Source organism: Mus musculus, chromosome 8 (genome assembly GCF_000001635.26).
Source record: "Mus musculus strain C57BL/6J chromosome 8, GRCm38.p6 C57BL/6J".
NCBI lineage: Eukaryota > Metazoa > Chordata > Mammalia > Rodentia > Muridae > Mus > Mus musculus.
Window position 1 is genome coordinate 126,837,805 of NC_000074.6, and position 19,995 is coordinate 126,857,799.

Here is a 19,995-nt window from a genome sequence, read left to right on the forward strand (position 1 = left end):
AAGAAAACCAGGCTGAGCTGTGGGGCCAGTGATCACCCTTGAACCCAGTCATGCACTAGTGCTTTCTGAAGGAGCATCTTCCGGGTCAGAATCCCTAACTCCACCTGAGAACTGTCCTCAGCACCTCCTCTGATATCAGCCTACCATAAAACGAGAAGAAACACAACAGACACATTCCTACCCAGAGAGGATGATTTAACACGTGCTTGCTGGGACTTCTTATAAAAGCGGAAATATAAAATCCTTACTGCAGCAGCACAGGTCTCTGAGCTGCCAGGTGACCCCCTAGCAAGTCCTGTGGCTTTACTGCAGTTTCTTTAGCATTTTGGATGCGCTAGTCGAACGCCATAGCACTAGGAGCCAAATAGCGTCATACAATTAAGGTGGAAAACATCGCATAAATGCAACGGAGGCCAGGGCTTAAATAGCCACATATGGTTTCACAAAACGTACTCCGGATCATCAGCCAGCAGTAAAAACACACAGGAGGGAGATGGTCTGGCTGGAAATGAACTGCAAATTGATAAACATGTAGTTGCTAATGCGGTGTTTATTATTTTTTACTGGGATAAAAATTAACTTGTGCAGCCTTGGCTAGCCAGCGGCTTGAACTCTACCATCTGGGTAGTGGAATCGGCTGTTTCTGGAACTCCAGGTTACAAGTTAGTGTTGCCAGACCGTATTCGTGAACAGGTCCTGCATGTCCAGATAGCAGAATGGAGAGAGGTTTCAGCAAAACACCATAGAACCTGTCAGGGCAGCAAAGAGGACTACCAGGAGGGAGCCACTCTGTTTTGAATTTGTACATGTACCTGTGTATGTCACACTGACATATGTGTGTCAGTGCATGGGGAGGTCAAAGATCAACCTTGGCTATCATTCTTTGGGAGCCATCCATCCTGTGTTCTGAGACAGGGTCTCTCACTGGCTCTGCGCTCACCTATTAAGCTACTAGGTTGACTGGCCAGCAAGACCCAGAGAGCTGTTTCTACTTTCCTAGCACTGGGCTTGCAAGCACATGTCACCAAACAGTTTTTTATGTGAGTTCTGGAGGATTGAACTCAGGTCTTCGTGCTTGTGTGGCCAGTACATTACCGACTGAGCCATCTTGCCAGTAGTAATCCCACATTTCAAGTGGAGAAGGAGGCTGGCAACTTCCTGGAAAATCACCTTCACCTCAGGAAGCCAGACAGGCTGCAAATCCTGGCCTTCTAGAGAGGCAAAGAAGAGATTGCAAGGGATGCAGGGACTGGGGGATGGGGTGTGTGAGTGTGTGTGTGTGTGTGTGCAGGAAGATCATGAGGGCACTGGGGGCAAGCCTGAGCAAGCACAGCCAGTCATGTGACAACCCCAGCAGCTGCCCCAGCTGCAGAGCTGACCTCTCTGTCCCCAGGGGCCCTTTGTCATCAGCTGGATCAATTTACTTCAGCTACAGTGTCCTCACAAGCAGGGACTGAATTATGACTCGTGGAAATCCCCTCTGTACCAAGGAATCAGGTAGCTTTCAAACTCCCAACAATTAATGGCTCTTTTGGTCAAAGGAGAACATGAGGCAGGGAGGCGTTGGAGGAGGGGAGAGCAGCAAGCAGCGCTCTGGGTCTCCGAACAGGCTGTTCAGTTTCTAGTAAATTAGAAGGGGTGGATGGTGGAGGTACCAGTAATGTTACCCTGTAGAATGCGGTCTCCTTTGACGTCAGTGAGATGCTTCTCTCCCTTTCTCCTTTTGCCCTCCTTCCTCTCTCCTTTCCCTTCCTGTGTCCCTCCCTCCTCCCAACATCTTTACACGTCACAGAGTCATGCTGAAAACAGCTCTGAGTTTTACAACACAGCTTCCAGACGCAGAAGATCCCCCCACCCCCACCCCCCACCCCACCCTGACAACACTGCAGGGCAGAATGCAGGCTGTAGTGGGAGGCAGACAAAAAATAAAAATGTTCATGTGACTCAAAGCAGGAAGCAGGACACATTGCTGGGAGGAGGCGTCACCACCACAGGCTGTGCATTCCTGCCTTGCCTGGCCAGGTTAGCCATCCCCTCCAAGGGAGCATTCCTCTGTGGCAAGAACACACACTGGTCTCAGACAATCCTGAAATAGAATCTTGACGAGCATGCGCCCTGCTCTGAGGCCACTCAGCCTGGTGTCCTGGCTCCCCCTGTCTCTTCCCAGGAGATGTGTTCTCCACACATCAAACAGTAGCAGCTGCCCCCTTGTCAGAACGGAGCTAGTGAAAATAGCATTGCAAGGCTGGCCAAGCACTCTAGATCCAGACCAGAAATGCTGCTGTTTTTATTTAAATTGCACCTGCATATACCCACACACATACATAATGCATGTGTGCATACACAGGTTCATGCACATATGCACATGCACGATTACACATGCACTCACATGGACACACATGCATGACTGCTTCCACAGAGCATGCTGTGGGTATTAGAGGGGGTTGCTTTCTGGGTGGCTAGTCTCAAAAAGTCTACTTGTTTCTGGAGTAAAAGGACTCTAGTTTTCTGGGGTTTTTGTTTTTTGTTTCCCTCAGGCAGCTTTTTTTGCAGCTGGTTTGTATATGCATTTGGTTTGTATATGCATTATATATATGAATATGATGTGACTCTTTGAAGAAAGAATCATATATAATATGAAGGTAGAACTGGGTCTATATGGGAAAGGAGAACTTAAAGGAGGTGGGGGGAGAGGAGGTGGGGGAGAGGAGATGGGGAGGGAAGTCAGGAAAGGGAAGGGAGTGGGAGAGGGGTGAGGGAGGGGAATGAGGGAAGAAAGATAAAATGTCATATGTCTTCTCTCATGTATGGAACTAGATTTAGCTATATTCACATATATAAATGGCATAAAAGCGGCAAGTCTTAGAGGAAAGGGAGAGGGGGACAATGAGTGAGTAGTGGAGGAAGGATGGGGGAGGATAATAAGGAAACAAATACAAAGTATATGGATGAAAATGTCATCATGTGAAATCCATTATTTTATATACTAAAAAAATACTTCAATGAATTAAAAATAAATAAATAGTTTTTATGGGATAAGACCTTGACCCCAAGGCTTTGTCCTAATAGGCACCAATGAGGCCCCAGATGGGGTTGGGTGTAAAAGCAGAGAGCAAGCGTGAATATCCTGCTGGCCCCACCATCCTCTGCTCTAGAAAGCAAGGGTATCAGGAGGCTTCAGAACAGGGAGCATTTTGTAAGCCAGTGTCCCAAACAGTCTTACAGGCATGAGGTCATGGGGGAAAACACATACACAGAAAGAAGAGAAATTTTGGAATCTATTCCAAAATTAGAGGGGGAAGATAATGAAATGTGTGTGCATGCACCCTCAGTCTGGGGAACCAGAGACTGTATGAAATTGCCATGAGCAGATAAAGCCATTCAGTAAGAGACGGAGTCCAACTCACCGCAAAGATATATTTAACATGCGTAGATGGATGGATGGGCAGCTGAACAAAGAGAATGAATTGTTTTAGAAAACAAAGATGGTAAACAGGACTCAAAGCTTTTGGGAGGGGCTGGGCAGGTTTGGGAAATAACAGTGTGTGAGTTAACAATGAAGAACATTCTAACCCCATACCCGGGGGTGGATGGAAGTGGGTGTGTCTAACCAAAGGCAAATCCGTGTGCCTTCCATGGGAACAGTGGGCCTTTATGTGGTCCTGTGTACCGGAGTCCTGCCTCTCCTGTCATGACACCCATTGGCTATTGTTGAGAGGGGGTGACTACCCTTCTGCTTACCTACAATGCAAACGTTCCAAGAGGCCTGTAGGAGGCTGAACTCTGACACAGGGAGTTAAAGCCAGCTTCCTCACTCTTCTTCTCTCTTCCTCACCTGGAAAATGAAGGCACAGAAGGAAGTTAGGATGGAAAGAAATGGTGGCCACCTGCATGTAACCTTCCAGTACTGCTTGAGAGCTCTGAGTCCCGGGGGCACACACTAAGGGCTGGACTGACAGCAAGGGAGTAGGCATCTTGGCTGGGAACAGCCTGCTAAAGGCTCTCACTTCTTCACTGTATCCTCACGGGGACTTCTTCCTCACAGGAGACCTACCTAACTGTTTTGGGGTCACTGCAGAGGTGCTTCACACAGTGGGGCTCCTTTATGTCCTTTCAAATGCATCTATTGTATGGCAGTTTTCTCTAAACCAAGCCACTCTATCTCAGAGGAGAGTTAAGATTCCGAAAGTAAAATGAAGCTTTCAAGGCTCCAGAAAAAAAAAAAAAAAAAAAAAAACAAGAAAAAGACAACAACAACAACTCACAAATCTCATGAAGTTCCTAAGACTTACAAGATACACAATGCTTCTCCCAAAGGCTATATGAGCAGAAACATTTACTGGGGAGAAGAGACTTTCCCACCAGTCAAGCTGCCTTCAAGTGGTATGGGAAGCTCCAGAGATAGAGCTTCTGGGAATCATTGCACATACTGGAATGGGACTTCTAGTGCTACAGCTTCCTTTGAGTCATCCAGGAGCCTAGAAGTAACACTTCCATCACCCTTGCTCATTGATTGCTTCATCGAGTTGGACTTCAGGGGAATTGTTACTCTGGTCTGTCACTGGTACTCTACCAAGGATGAATTTTTTTCATATCTTATTAGCATAACATGTTAATGTCTTGATCCACAGATGTGCACAAGGCAGCATGTTCCTGCCATGGCACATGCTCTCAACTCAAGTCTCATGTTAGACATTTTCCTGAGAAAGGTAGTGATTGAGATGAGGGCCCAGTGAGGGACCCAAGCGGAGATCCTGCATGGACAGCATTTTCCTCAGATCACAAGGAAAGAAGGAGCCTGATCCTTCCCCCATCCTATGCCGCTCAACAGACTGACTCTACCAACCTACCTGTCCCAATAAGAACATTGACTCTTAGCAGGAATTCCACCATGAGCTTCATGGGTATGCTATTTCCCGAATAAGGGGATGGACACATAGCTGCTGGCAGGTGTTCAAGTAAAGGCTTCACAAAGATGTCAGATAACAGCACAGGGGCCAGTCTGTGTATTTGTGGTATGAGTAAAGGTGATAAGCAGATGTTGTCCTGGTTACCTGACCTGGCTTGTCCCACTCATGCAGGACCACGGCTTCCAGTGTCCCTGCAAAGCAGGACCAATGGCAGCCCACACATGCAGAGCTATATGGTGATGATCCTGGATGGATAGACTTAGGATGCTAAGCTTGTCCTCTGTCCACTGAGGGTGATCACAGCTCATGTAACACATGGAGAGCTCTTGGAGCCTTTGCAATGTAGGGCTTGGAGAAGACCCTAAATAACTGGAGTCCATTTTTATTGCTATTACTGAGGTCCCTGTGGTTTGGCCTTGAGTAACTAATGATATTCGCTGAGAAGATTTTTATGAGCCAAGCATACTACATATGTGCTGTCTACCTACGTTGACCTGAAAGGTGGGTATTGAGTTCTCCATTTCGCAAACGGAGAATCTGAAGCTCGAAGCAGGTAAATGGCATGCCCTACGTCACACAGACAGCTAGTGATGAAGGGACAGCTCATATTAAGGTTAAGACAAGTTTTCTTCCTAAGAAGGCAGGCCAACAAAGGCAGAGGAAGGCATGTATTTCAGGAAAGCACAGAGTGACTATGCCAAAGGCTATCCTTCCCTCCTCTCGACTCGTGTTTGTGTGTGTGTGTGTGTGTGTGTGTGTGTTCACCTTCAGCCTGGAACAGCACTTTTGGCAGGCTCACTCATCTACCACATTCAACGTCCACATTCAAAACTGATCTACCAAAATGCTCTTTTCTCAAAGGATGTGATGATACATCATTACCACCCAGCACTCAAGAGATAGAAGTAAATGGATCTCTATAAGTTCAAGGGCAACGTGGTCTACATAGAGAGTTCCAGGCCAGGATAGGACATAAACCAGGGTCAGTCTGGTCATGAGCACGGTGATTAATGTGGTAAGTCACTTCAAAAAAATAATAAAATAATAAAATTAAATTAAATTAAAAAAAAAAAAGCTCAACAACCAACCAAGTCCATTGGAAAGAAGCATCGGATATCTGGGTGATGACAAATTAGTTTTGGATCATCACCAAGAGAAATCAAGGGGCTAGGGAGGGTATTCAACTGATAAAGTAACTGCCTTGCATATTTAAGGATCTGAGTTTGACTCCCAGAGTCTTCATTTGAAAAGCCAAGTGTGGCATGCTTGCATTCCCAATGCTAAGGAGGCAGATACTGGCTAGGCCATCTTGCCTATTTGATGAGTTCCAAACCAATGAGGGATGCTATCTTAACAACAACAACAACAACAACAACAACAACAACAAAGTGGGGGAGGGGAAAGGTAGAGAGAACCTGAAGAAATCAGCCAAAGTTGTCCTCTGCCCTGTGTATGCACACCAACATACGAATGCACACATGCACATGAAGAAGAAAGCAAGGAGGGAGGAGGGAGAAAGAGAGAGAAGAAGGAAAGAAGAAAGGAGGGAGTGAAGGGAGACAGGAAATCAGGAAGTGACATGCTTCCCTGAAGCAGGATTCGTGTCTCTCCTTTATCTGAGGAAAAGCTGACAAGCCCAAAGTCTCCACTGAACAGAAAGAAGTCAGCCCAGATGGACCTCCAGCAACCACAATTGAACTGCAATAAAAATGGCCTTCAGGGAGTGGGGTGACCAATGGTGCTTCCAATGGAGACTCCTTGTTGCTTTCCCTTCTTGGCAAAGTCGTGTCTGTGGAAGCCAGTGTCTTAGAACCCAAACACCATCATTACAGCAGACCAAACTTCCCATCAGAAAATCAGCTGTGAATCACACATAAGCAACTAAGCCACCGGAGGGAAGCGAGAGCATGAGGGTTGTGTTTACTGGTAGTTGAAACCTAGCAAACGGGGAACATTTTCTGATTACTGCTCATGTTCCCAAACATCACCTCCCAGACCATTGCTAGGGCTCTCTCTCAGGAAGGCTCCTGCACTTTAGTGTTTACAGGAACCTGGCACTTAGCAACTGGCAAGTGGGTTGTCTTTAAGGCTGAGTCATGTCAAACAAAGCCTTTCAGCTAAGGGTCACTTACCTGAGCCCTCATCGGCTAGAGTGGAAGTCAACGTCTCTATTGCCTCAGTGGCTGGAGCAGAATAATCATTGACTCACTGGAGAGTGTGCTCATGGTGTGGGTTCCCTTCAGTCATCCAACGGACCAGTTTCCCAAGTCAAGCCTAGAAACAAAGAGGAGGGGATCTGAAAGCATGTGGTGCTAAGTTGTGTCTCTCTCGGCCTCTAGAAAGTGCAGCTACAGAACTAGAGGAGGCCAGTGAAGAGGTGAAACCAGGAGCCAAGTATGCCCTACCTGGGAAGATCCTAACAAGATAGCTTGCCTTGACTAAAGCAGGTGCTGGCATCACACCAGGCCTGCTCAACAGGTGTCTAAATATCAGACACACACCAAAGGGGTACCCAGAACCAGACAGCTAACATAGCCTATCATCTGGATTAAGTGGCAAAGACCCAGCTGCCAACCAGTAGAGGTGGGGTTCCTGAGCTCTGAGCATAAGGAAGACTTGCCGAGAATCTTGAAGCTTAGGGTATTTGGGAGTCTCTGATACTAATGTATTTATTCTCAGGAAAAGGGCAGGAGAGAGTGGGAGGAAGAGGCAAGAGCAAAGGCTACAGTAGAGGCAGCCAGAGAAAGATACTGGCAGAGCCCATGTGCCGAAGTACGTGGTGATGTCGTGACATTAGCTGGGTGGGCTACAGAGCATGCCCAGAGTATGTATATTTATTCAAATACAGCAAAGACAGGGGAAGCTCGGTGACACCAATGGTAAATGAAGAAGTGGTACCAGGACCTGAAGAACATCATGCTTAGTTGGAGGGAAAGGGATCATATGCACCCCTATCATGCACACTGAGGCTGCTTAGAGCCCAGCTGGCAGGCCTGCCCCTTTAGGGACACAGAACTACACGAGACAGAATTTCTTAGTCAACAGAGCACCCAGGATCTCAGTTCCCTTTAAAAATCAATGAGCTAAGCTAGTGTCGTAGAAGAAGCGGCTGAGGAGATAACATCATGACTGAGGGGTGTGATGAAACTGTCTGGGGTCCAGGGTTGTAGAGAGTGCAGTCAGGATACCCGTAGTCTTAAGTTGTGTTCGCAGAGATGGCCCTGAGATGACGTGAGTTCAGGTTCCCATACAGAGACTGGAGTCAAACAGGAAAGGGCAAACTCATGGCCCAAGGAGTTGTCTGGTTATGGCCTTTCCGTGCACACTGTGCCAGACGCAGCACGGTGCAGCCTTCCAGGGAACATAACACTCGGCCACTCCAAGGGCCGTGCATATCGTCTGTGCACATGTACCTGTGTGTATGCAAGCTAAGGAGCTTGAGGGGAGAAGACGGCAAAGCTTCCAACTGTGTTAAAGAGTTCCCATCTTATTCCAGAGCTTCTGTGGGGTGCCTTCTGTGGAGAGCCCTGGGTTTCATTTCCCACCCATCCCCTAGTTTCTGCTTCCTGTCGGGGGTAGAGTGAGAAGCAGCTAACAAAGAAGGGGCTCCAGAGGAGAGATCAGAAAAGGGAAGGCAGGTTCCTGTTCCTCTTTCCTTGTGCTCCTTTGCTTTTGTCTCCGAATGCTCTGCAACACCTGACACCTGGTATGTGATGAACAACCCGTTGAGATATGGTGCCTTGAACTCCTCTCTCTCTCTCTCTCTCTCTCTCTCTCTCTCTCTCTCTCTCTCTCTCTCTAAGTATTGATTGTATCTGTGTGTGTGTGTGTGTGTGTGTGTGTGTGTGTATGGATATGTTTTCGGTTAGTGTGGTGTGGTGTGGTGTGGTGTGGTGTGGTGTGGTGTGGGTAGGTCTGTGTATGTGTGTATATGTGTGGTGTGTGTATGATGTGTCTGTCTATGTCTGTACTATATGTGTGTGTATGAATGTATGTGTATGAGTGTGTGTATGGATGTGTTTGTAGTTAATGTGGTGTGGTGTGGTGTGTATGTGTGTGTGTGTGTTTGCATGTGTGTGGTATGTGCATGTGTCTATCTGTATATATTTGTATCTGTATGTGTGTGTGTGAAGTGTGTATATACTTGTGTGTATATATTTGTGTATGTGTGTGTGTATGTGTGTATATGTGTGTGAGAGTGGTTGGTATGGTGTGGGTGTGTCTCTGTGTGTACATATGTGTGATGTGTGCATGTGTATGTCTCTGTGTGTGTATGTGTGTGTGTGTGTATCTGTGTGTGTACATAAGTGTAGGTTCCCAAAAAAGTGTCAGACCCTCCAAAGCTGAAGTTACAGGCTACTGTGAGCAACCTGTCATTGGTGCTGAGAACTGAACTTGGATCCTCTGCAAGAGGCTTCATTGCCCTTAGCTGCCAAGCCATGTTTGCAACCCGACCTGCTCAGCCTCTTCTCACAAAGCAGCAGATGGATTTCGTGAGGTCTCCCTGCAACAAGCTTTTACCTCGATCTCCTTCTAAGACCCAGTGAGGCCACACCATGAGGTCAGAGCTCTCACCCTCACAAAAGGAAAGTAGGAAGACAAATTCTCAGTCAAGGGCAATCGAGACAAAAGGAGCGGCAGCAAGGAGAGAAATGACAGCTAGAGAAGGAGTCAATCAATGACAAGCTGGATGGGTCAGTCCTGAAAGGCTCAGAGCTGCCTCCAGGGCAGAGAGCTCAGCAAACAGCACACAGAAGCTGGGTATAGCAGTGCACACTTGTGATCTCAGCACTGAGCTGAAGGTCAGCCAGCCTTGGCTACTTAGTGTGTTTGAGGCCAGCCTGAGCTATGTGAGCTCTTGTTCACATACCCCAATAAAGACACACACACACACACACACACACCATGGCTTCCCTGCTGCTCAAAGCCACAGAGCAGAACCGAAATCTCCCACAAGCCTCATGGCAGGTACCCATGTAGGCCGAGCTGCCAGCCACAGGCCACACGCAGCTGCTGTGGTTGACAGCACAGCTCCATCCCTGGCATGTTGTCACCTCCTGAAACAAGAGTGAAAGTCACCGCATCCTCAGCTCCATCCTTGAAGCAGCCTCTGAACCACGCCCCCAAACTGTGGCCCCTCGTGCAGAAGGCCCATGAGGGAACAGAAAGTCTGATGCCTGTCAGTCACTCCAGCACCCAGGTGCAGCTCTTCAAGCTACAGATAACCGTGTGACATCACCCAGCTGTTATTATCAGCACTGTGAGTGTTTACTTCATCTTCAAAGAGAGTTCCAGACTGGTATCTAGTGACTAAGTGGAGGTCAGAGATCCTCTGACATCAGTCATGCCCAGAAGGGACAAGCCCAGTTGCCAGCTCTCGGTGACCATGTGCAAACTTTGAGCTCCTTCCTGCCCAGTGCCTCTCCCAGGCTCCATACATGCCCTGGCCATGAGGCTGTCCCTGATGGCTGCCAGTCACATAGACACGTGGGTGTCACCTTCTATTGTTTTCCAGAGCATTCTCTCTGGAGTCCAAACATTGCCACATTGCCACTGTTGACACCACCTCTTAGAGAGCCTGCCCTTTATGACCCAACACAAGACACAAAAGGCATCAGACTGGTATTTCCTTTACCCCATAGGGATTTTTTATGGGGTTTTTATTTGGTTTCGTTTTTGGTGTGCTTCTGAGAATTGTCCTTTTGTTCTTCCGTTTGGTTGCAAAGAGCACTCTCCAAGGAATTCTGCTCAAAAAAAAAAAAAAAAAAAAAAAATCACACAGCTTTTTACCTGAAGCTTGTATCTCCAGAAGGAGACCTTCACCCACCACCACATCCTCCCAGGAAATAACAGCTTAAAGGACAGATGAACCCGCCATGGGGCCCTACTCCTCGCTGCTAGGCTCTGGGTAAGGTGAGCAGGGGCAGAAAGGCTGCATCTTCATGCTGGGACTCAGGAAGAGCCTCATTGTCTGTCTTAGGCAAGGACCTGCTCATCACACAGCCCAGATGTGAGCAGTTATTAGATCAACACTCCCCATACCACCACCATGGAGGAACCACTGACATTTACCTGGCCCTAGCAAAGGCCACCAAGGCCATGTCTGGGACTTTGAACTTTCAGTCACTCCCTAGTGAGGCCGTGCGTAGTATCGAAAGCCACCATCTTTTACGTTGTCTACCGAGGTAGAGGAAGTTTCTCAAAGACAAGCGATTGGAATCAGAGTTCAGAGGAAGCTGGCGTGAGAGCAAGGGGAGCCCCTGGCCTGCCTATCGCTGTACCAGAAGCTCCAACTGCCTCAACTCACAGCATTCTTACTTGCAGCTACATAGCCCCACCAACATTGCTAGGCTGAGCAGGACCAACCGACCATCTGCCTGGTCATGCAATGTGCAAGAAAAAATAAGAAGAATGTGCTGGAAGGTCAGAGCGCTAACCATCTAAGGCGATGATGGGTAGGCGCCAAGGCCCAGGGACATAGAAGTGTTCTGTAAAGGAGTCCCAAGTCTCCATTGGGTGAGTAATCTCATCTCTGAGCACAAGGAATGCTCTTAGAACAGGTTGTACCTGACCCGCCACAGTCAGCTCTGCACTGTCCGTGGAAATTCCTGGTATGACCATCCTAACCATGTGTTCGTCTTCCTAGTACTGCATCACCAACCTAAGGATTGACTGAAGCCCAGGGAGATGACCTCACTACCCATCACCAGAAGAGACTCTCAAACCCAGCTGCCCCTTCAGAGCTGACTCCTGGCATAAGGATGCCCTGATCTGGGCACAGCCCCAGAAACCTATCCCTGGACTCTGTCCGTTGACCACAGGAAGAGCTCCAGTTGAGTCAAAGGGGAGTCTGGCTAGTGGTAGGGCTGCAGGATCCAGCTTAATCCCCTTACTCATCTAAAAGGTCACTGAAGGGGCAGCGGCCTTAAGGGGCAGATCATCAGTGTTGACTACAAGTTCAAAGAATCCACAGAAAGCCACACAGTGCCCCCTGGCTCCAACCTCAGAAATGGAGCCGACCCTGACTCAGAGAGGAAACAAAGGCTGACTCACTCACCCTCCACTTCCTCCTTTTGCCCAGCTCAGCCAAGACCAGCACTGGCTTCCAGCGACAGACAGGTGACCACTACTTGCAAACCTGCAAGGGGGAGCACAGGCTCACTCTGCCAAGGACCACCAGACCTCGATTTACTACTGCCCTCACCCTCTGTATCTTCCACACAGTGCATGGCTGGTAATGGCGCTGTCCTGTCTTGTCCTGCCTTGACCTTGGCTGTGTTATTCTTCACTTCCCTGTTCAGCGCACAGCCACACTTTCCAAACATCATGAATCATCAGTACAGAGCAACGGCCACTTAGTAAAGCAGGAAACCACTGCACGCCAGGCCTGGACAGAGCAGTTCCCTGCTCTGGCCTCTCCTGTCCCCTGATCACTGTGACACAAAGCCACAGTGGAGGTCCCAGGGACTATTGCACCACTGGGTATTCAACCCCTACACCATCAGCCCTTATACTGGGCAGGATCTTCCTAGCTGAGCCTTCCCTGCCTGAGCTGGCTAAAGTGAAGCTGGTATCTTCCAGTCTCAGAGGGAGGGAAAGAGGTCAGGTCATTCAAAACCCTGGCTGTTAGAAAGACTGTATCCGGTAGACAGCAGAGCCATCAAACAGACATGGGGCTTCCTCTTGCAGCCTTGCAGTTATGAACAAAGGTTGCCTCTGTCATCAAAGCCCCTGCAGACTAGACCCCCTCTGAATAACATGCAGCAAGTTCCCAAAGAATGGACACCAATGAAGCCCATACATCAATCAACAACAGGGACTGATGAAATGGCTTAGTGTTAACAAACTTGGGGATCCAAGTTCTAATCCCCAGAGCCCACATAAGAAGTAAGTGAAGCACAGCTCCCGGTTCTGGGGAGACACACTGGGAGAGTCTGTGCTTGCTGACATCTGCTCTCTCCAATCTGTGAGCTCAAGTGCAGTGAGAGACCCTGTCTCAAAAGGTAAGGTGGAGAGGTGACTGAAGACACCACCCATGTGGAGCCATGTCTTCCCTGTATGTATGCACACATAATCATGTTAAAAAATGAAGACAGCATGAACATGAAGTTTCTCTGACAGGTCATGTCTATCCAAGATGACCTCTTGTGCTCTCTGTCCCATGGTCTAGACTTTGATTATTTTTCTGAGTTCCATGGAGGAATCACACATGGCTACATTCTCTTAAGGAGCCTCCATTCGGTGACAGCTGGATGGATCAGGACAGATGACCAGGGTCAAGGGTAGAGACAGGCATGGCAGACCTTCCTCCTCAAATACCAAATATCCAATATAGTAATCAAATCCCAGATCGCAGACATTATGGAATTAACTAAATTAGCCGCTGCAGACCATGGTTCTGGATAGCCAAACAGATCCAAGTGTCTTAAAAATATATAAATCACAATGTTCTAGCCCTTCACATCCGGAAACACATTTTAGACCCTTGGAGATAATAGAAGTATCGCCTGAAAACAAAACAAAACAACCTGTTTCTAGAGCTGGAGAAAGAGTTCAGTGGCTAAGAGTACTGGCTGCTCATAGAAGACCCAAATCTGGTTCTCAAGACCTACAGAGAGGCTCACAAGCATCTACAACCCCGGTTCCACGGAGTCTTCTTCTCACCTCCACAGGTGCCCAGCATGCACATGGTGCACATACACATATGTAGACAAAAAACTCATACACATAAGCTAAAAATAAATTTTTTAAAAATCCTGATATCTCATCAGACATCTGGGAGAACCAAGGTCCAGATGACTTCCCGAAGGTCACACAAGGTAAAGCAGAGCCAAGAGAGCTCACAGCCTCTGGCTGGTAACTTAAGGTTGTTTTTATTTATCATAACTGTCATTGCAGTGGGTGAATAATCTAGGAGCCAAATCAGATGTCCTTCACACCCTCTGAAGCTACTCTTAGGATGAGCCAGAATGTTCTGCATCAACCCACGCATGTGAGAGGATCTACCAAGTTACCTGATATCAGGTATAGTTACCTGATACCTTAGTCAGAAGGTCATCAACTTCTTCAACAGAAGTTATGCATTTAGGTGCCACCATATTTTCAAAGGAGTCCTTTACACAGAAAAAAAAAAAAAGACTCAATGAATTAGAAAATGGCTGTCACATTTCTTTTTAAGATCTAGAGAGCAAATTTGGAAGAGGGTTAATTTTGTGTGCCTAGTCTGTGCCAGCTACTCGATTTCATCCTTGTACTGTAAAAACAGTATTGAATGTACACCAGCAGACACAGTGTGTACCAATAAAACTTTATCAACAACGTATTATAAACACTCAGTCTAGCTCAGGCAATGTTTGGGCCTGAACCTAAATCTCTGATTGGCTTCCTTCCCATCACCTCAGATTCTGCAGATATCAGGGAATGAACCATCACCGTGTCCCTGCTGCTGTAGATCCAGCCCTCAACTGAGAACAACCAAGGACAAGAAGCACAAGAAAGAATTTGTTTCACTTTTCCATTAAACATGATGAGTTCTTTGAATTTCTAATTGGAAACTTTCACACATCGCTTGAGGTTGCTGCAACTCACTTCCTGCCACCCTTTGACTGTGTATCTTGAGCAAAACTGTGGTAAAGGCCAAGGCTGCCCTTTGGCCTCTGGTGGTTGTCTGGAGTGCACTGCCCTGACTCACGGGTACTCAGACAGCTACTGCAACATTCTTCACCCCCTTCTCATAAAGCTCTGACTGCTTTCATAGCCGGGGCCTAAACTAAGAACTCAAAACCAAACGGAACACAGCTAGGAAGACTGCAGCCTTCCCTCCTGTGAGTAGAGACTATGAACCGAGCAGAAGGACACTTACTTGCCCACTTTCTTGTGGGACTCCCCAGAGTTGCTCCCTTCTCCCACAGATCTTCCTGATGAATCGAGAGGGAAGACAGGGCAGCCTCCTTGGAGCGTCACCCAGCTCCAGTCAGTGGTGTAGAGGCAACTGAGCTAGTCCTCACACTGAGAGCTATAAGGATATGAGATATCCTCACCCTGAGGATGTGAGTTCTTCTGTGATTGGCATTTCTGGATCTTCCCTGAAGAAATCTCACTGAAGTCAGGGCAGCAGCCTCCCTGTGCTGTTGCTCACACTTAAGCACTGGGGGCATCTACAAATGTGCCTCTCTTAGCATCCTCCCAGTGACTCCGGGTCACAGGGAGATGAAGCAGGACCCCGAGGCTCTGCACTAAGGGCTGCTTTCCTATCAAGGCATATTCACATCTCAGAGCTTCCAGGGGACTGCGGCCACGCATTTCTTCCCTTTTCTTGTTCTATTGGGATGCTTTTCTCAGCCTTCCCATGGAAAAATCTCAGAGCAGGCCACTTCCTGTTTTTATTTTCTTTTCCTGCCCTTCTGGTGTACCCTTCGACCTTCTGTCCTGTGTCAAGATCCTTGTCCTGAACTGAGAACTAGGCGCAGGCATGTGTCCCAGCACCGAGTAGCTGGCTCAGCAACTGGGAAAGGAAAGACCCAGCATGCCCTGCTCATTCCTGTCCGCATGCTTGTGGTTAAAGACAATGGCTACTTTCAAGCCCTGAGTCACTGCCTCAACTAAAAAGAAAAAGAAACAAACAAACAAAAAAAGAGGCCCAGGCGGGGGTGGGGTGGGGTTGGGGTGGGGGGGGGGGGAACGAAGGAACCCGGAAGAATCTGTAGGCAGTTAGTGGTTGCTTCAGTAGCTCAGCCACTACTTGGTAGCCCATGCTCCTGAAGCAATTCTAAGGACACTCTGCCTCCCACCACATAAAAAGCTGGGAAAGTAGAAAAAGAGCTTAGTGGGAAGGGGGGGGGGGGGTGAGAAAGTCATAGAAATGACTGTGACCAAAGTAACATTATATACAGGTACGAAAATATAGTACGTGGCTAGAGAGATGGATCTGCAGTTATGCGTACTGTTCTATTTTTTTTTTTCCATTTTTTATTAGGTATTTAACTCATTTACATTTCCAATGCTATACCAAAAGTCCCCCATATCCACCCACCCCCACTCCCCTGCCCACCCACTCCCCCTTTTTGGCCCTGGTATTCCCCTGTACTGGGGCATATAAAGTTTGCAAGTCCAATGGGCCTCTCTTTCCAATGATGGCCGACTAGGCCATCTTTTGATATATATAAAAATATGGAACGCTTCACGAATTATGCGTACTGTTCTTACAGAGGACCAGAGTTCAGTTCCCAGCCCCAACACAGAAGCTCACAACCCTCTGCAACTCCATTTCCAGGAAACCCAACACTCTCTCCTGGCCTCTTGGAGCGCTGTACTCACACGTGCACATAAACTCACAAAGGCTCATGCACATCCCATGTAAATCAAGTATAAATAAATCTTTAAAAGGTAATCCAAGAGAGTATTGTAATGCACTTATTACCGTATGAAATTAATATCTGATCATTTTTTTTAAACGTTTTCTAAAAAGCAGCTGAGAAGACCAAGATTTGGTTTGGGGCGTACCCTCTCATACTACACGCAAGTTTTAAGTAAACATTTGTTTCTGAGTCCTGCCTTTCATGTGGTGTTGTGCGATTTCCCCTCCCCCAACCCCCTGCCAGGAGCATGCGCTGTTCCTTCTTTTATACACAAGAAGCCTGGCTCGGCTTTCTTGTGGAGTTTAAATCAGCAAGCACTGGCCAGGGATCGCTTCCCAAAGACTGCTCTTGTTGCAGAATGGATTATTTGCTTTGTTTCTTCCATACCTGCCCCCACGCACAGACCAGATGCAGACAGGAACCACAGAAAACACACCAGCAGAGCTGAGGACATCCCCCCACAGGCAGAAACTCTTGCTAAGCTGTCCGGGAAACCCCAGAGGGAGAATGTAAAACAGTCAGCCTGTGATGGGTTAACCAGTATCCATTATATGGGGAATTTCCACCATTTACATCAACCAAGAATGAGAGGAGAAAGGCCACCAGTCTGAAATGGTTGGCCTTCCGGGGAAGCATATCACGCTTGGATGGCGGTATCTGAGATGCACTTTTCCTACCGGAAACAGCCTGCCCCGTTCTTCCCTTTTTATGGGAGTTCCAAGTACAGTTTTTGTCCATCCTTTCCTGAAGCAGCCCTCAATAACACACTAAACATCTAGGAGAAGGGAAGGTGCTCTTGGGAAGCCCCAGAATCGGCTTTACAGAGTCGTCCGCCCACGGGGGACGCTTCTGGCCTCAAAAGCCTTGGTGACACCCTGTGTTGAGTGGCCCTTTGCAGAAACAAGTCAGCTTTGTGCAAACCAGAGGAGCGATGTCAAGTTCCCATAGCGGAAAGAGTCTGATTTATTCTGTTAATAATAGCAAAGGCCTTAGTTTTCCACCTTGAATTATATAAATGTCACCAGGAAGAAGAAACAAAACATTATCTTTGGTTGAAAACACTGTCAGTCTTTTTTTAAAAAGTCAAGTGGAGATAAAAGACAGTCCTCAGGAAAAAAAAAAAACCTCTACAAACGCCACACCTTGAGATATCTGAAGCTGGCCTTCTACAAAAGCCACTCCAGCATTTGCTTGCCTTGAAGAACAGCTAAGAGAGAGAGGAGCACAGGAAGGGTGACCTCGGCCATTCTAGGTTTCTTTTGCTGGTGACCAAATCTAAGCACTGCATGAAGAAAGACAAGGAAGAGGAGAGAATTCCTGTAGAGAGTCCAGAGAGATGGCTCAGTGGTTAAAAGCACTGGCTGTTCTTGCAGACCAGGGCTCAATTCCCAGTATTCACATGGCTGCTCACAGCCATCTGTAACTCTGGTTCCAAGGGATCTAACACCCTCCTCTTCTGGCCTCCATGGACACTGACCCATATGCACCCATATGCACTGATGTGGTGCATATACACAGATGCAAGCAAGACAGCCAAACATGATATATATGTGTATATATATATATATATATATATATATATATATATATATATATACACACACACACACACACACACACACACACAATTACAAAATTCAGGGCTCTGGCTTCTTTTTCTAAGAGGCGTTGATTAAATACTGCAAATGTGGAAGGAACTCAGTGTTCATCTTTAGAGGAATATGTAAACAAAACGCAGGTGGACATCTGGTCATCTGGTGGAGTCTTGTTTGGTCCTCAGAAGGAAAGAGGTCTGACACCTACTGTGGTGTAGATGCGTAGATGGAACTGTAGACATTGCCCAAGTGAAATAAGCCAGACCCTGAGAGAGAGAGAGAGAGAGAGAGAGAGAGAGAGAGAGAGAGAGAGAGAGAGAGAACGATGTGACTCTGCTTACACAGGGACCAAAAATAGTCAAATTAGTAGAGACAGAGAGCAGAAAGGTGGTTTCCTGGACTGACAGGGTAGGGGAGGTTGTTTCGTGGGTACAGTTTTTTTTCGGTTTTGCAAAGAGGCAAGCTTCTAAAGATGACTGGCAGGAACGAATGTGAATATACTTGACACCTCCTAACCACCCTGAGAAATGCTGATCACGGTGAATTCTGTGTCCTGTGCATCTTACCACAGTTAAGGATGGCTGTAGCTTTAAATTTCTGAATAATCTTGGGATGAAGAAGGATGAAAGGCTAGGTCTTGCCTTCCAGTGCTGAGACCCACTGATGATGCTCGCATTTAGAGCCCAATCGTAATCTTGAAGCCACACACCTGCTTCCCTGCTTCAGCATGAAGCTGGGCCACAGAGAGCATGAGGGGAGCTCTCTGTGCTGGGAACAACTCTGTGCTGGAGAGGACAGCTCTCTTTGCTGGGGAGGACAGCTCTCTGTGCTGGGGAGGACAGCTCTCTTTGCTGGGGAGGACAGCTCTCTGTGCTGGGGAGGACAGCTCTGTGCTGGGAAGGACAGCTCTCTGTACTGGGGAGGACAGCTCTGTGCTGGAGAGGACAGCTCTCTATGCTGGGGGGGACAGCTCTGTGCTGGAGAGGACAGCTCTCTTTGCTGGGGAGGACAGCTCTTTGCTGGGGAGGACAGCTCTCTGTGCTGGGGAGGACAGCTCTCTGTGCTGGGGAGGGCAGCTCTCTGTGCTGGGGAGGGCAGCTCTCTGTGCTGGGGAGGACAGCTCTCTGTGCTGGGGAGGACAGCTCTCTGTGCTGGGGAGGACAGCTCTCTGTGCTGGGGAGGACAGCTCTCTGTGCTGGGGAGGACAGCTCTCTGTACAGGGGAGGACAGCTCTCTGTGCTGGGGAGGACAGCTCTCTGTACAGGGGAGGACAGCTCTCTGTGCTGGGGAGGACAGCTCTCTGTACAGGGGAGGACAGCTCTCTGTGCTGGGGAGGACAGCTCTCTGTACAGGGGAGGACAGCTCTCTGTGCTGGGGAGGACAGCTCTCTGTACTGGGGAGGACAGCCCTCTATGCTGGGGGACAGGGGACTCTCTGACTTTCCCAACAGCTAAGGACTTGGAAGTCAAAGGAAGCAGCTCAAAGCTGCATGGTTTACAGAGTCTGCTCTGAGAGAGGGTAGAAGGCAGTATGCCAACCAGAGCTTAAGTTCAGGGGTTTCTAGTCATTTGAGGTGAGGTGGTCTTGACTTAAATCTCTCTGGAGACTGAGGCAAGTCAGCAGGCTACAGTGGCAGTAGCAACAGCATGTGTTCCTAACACAGGGCCTTTGCACATGTTCTTCCCCTCAGCTGTAACCCCCTGTAATCCTCTGAAGCAACCAGCCCTTTCCACACCTGGATCTTGGACTTTCCATCTTTAGCCCTGACATGATACGTGTCTGTTATTTAAGCTACACAGTCTCTTGCTTCTCTCCAGCCACGCACCAGGAAGTACATACTGAGAGGTGACTGCGGGCCCTGATAAGCACAGTAGCTAACTTCCACTAGAGAGGAAGACTTTGAGGGAAAAAGGAACCTGTACTTGCAAAGGTCCGTACGTTTTGGCTGATATACAGCCAGTGACTTGCTGTACACCTGAGTTGTCAAGTCTTAGACGTTAGATGGAGATGAGGCTCAATTGATTTCCCCAGAAGCAGGGTGAAGGGTGTTGCTACTCCTGAAGGGCTGCAGTGGAGAAGCAGGGTGAGGAGAGGCAATGAACGACCTTAGGTGCATGCTGAGAGGAGAGCAGT

The 19,995-nt window shown here is 48.0% G+C and overlaps 2 long non-coding RNA genes across 11 annotated transcripts in view; one reads left to right on the plus strand and one right to left on the minus strand.

Annotated features, from left to right (window-relative positions):
- Gm31718 overlaps positions 1-19,995 on the minus strand; it is a 103,664-nt gene that overhangs the window by 33,098 nt on the left and 50,571 nt on the right. For 7 of the 10 annotated variants that reach the window (XR_879375.3, XR_879368.3, XR_001778722.2 and 4 more), the window contains exons 2-4: positions 7,043-7,184; positions 3,742-3,835; positions 3,408-3,449 (exon numbers count right to left, since the gene is read on the minus strand). This is a non-coding gene — a long non-coding RNA (predicted gene, 31718). Of the gene's footprint in view, positions 1-3,407; positions 3,450-3,741; positions 3,836-7,042; positions 7,185-14,772; positions 15,445-19,995 lie in introns of those variants that run through there. The other 3 variants (XR_388221.4, XR_879369.3, XR_879373.3) reach the window with 2 other exon arrangements.
- On the plus strand, positions 11,216-14,033 carry A630001O12Rik (RIKEN cDNA A630001O12 gene). Its single transcript, NR_151740.1, has 2 exons — positions 11,216-11,426; positions 11,557-14,033. It is a non-coding gene; the product is annotated as an RIKEN cDNA A630001O12 gene (long non-coding RNA).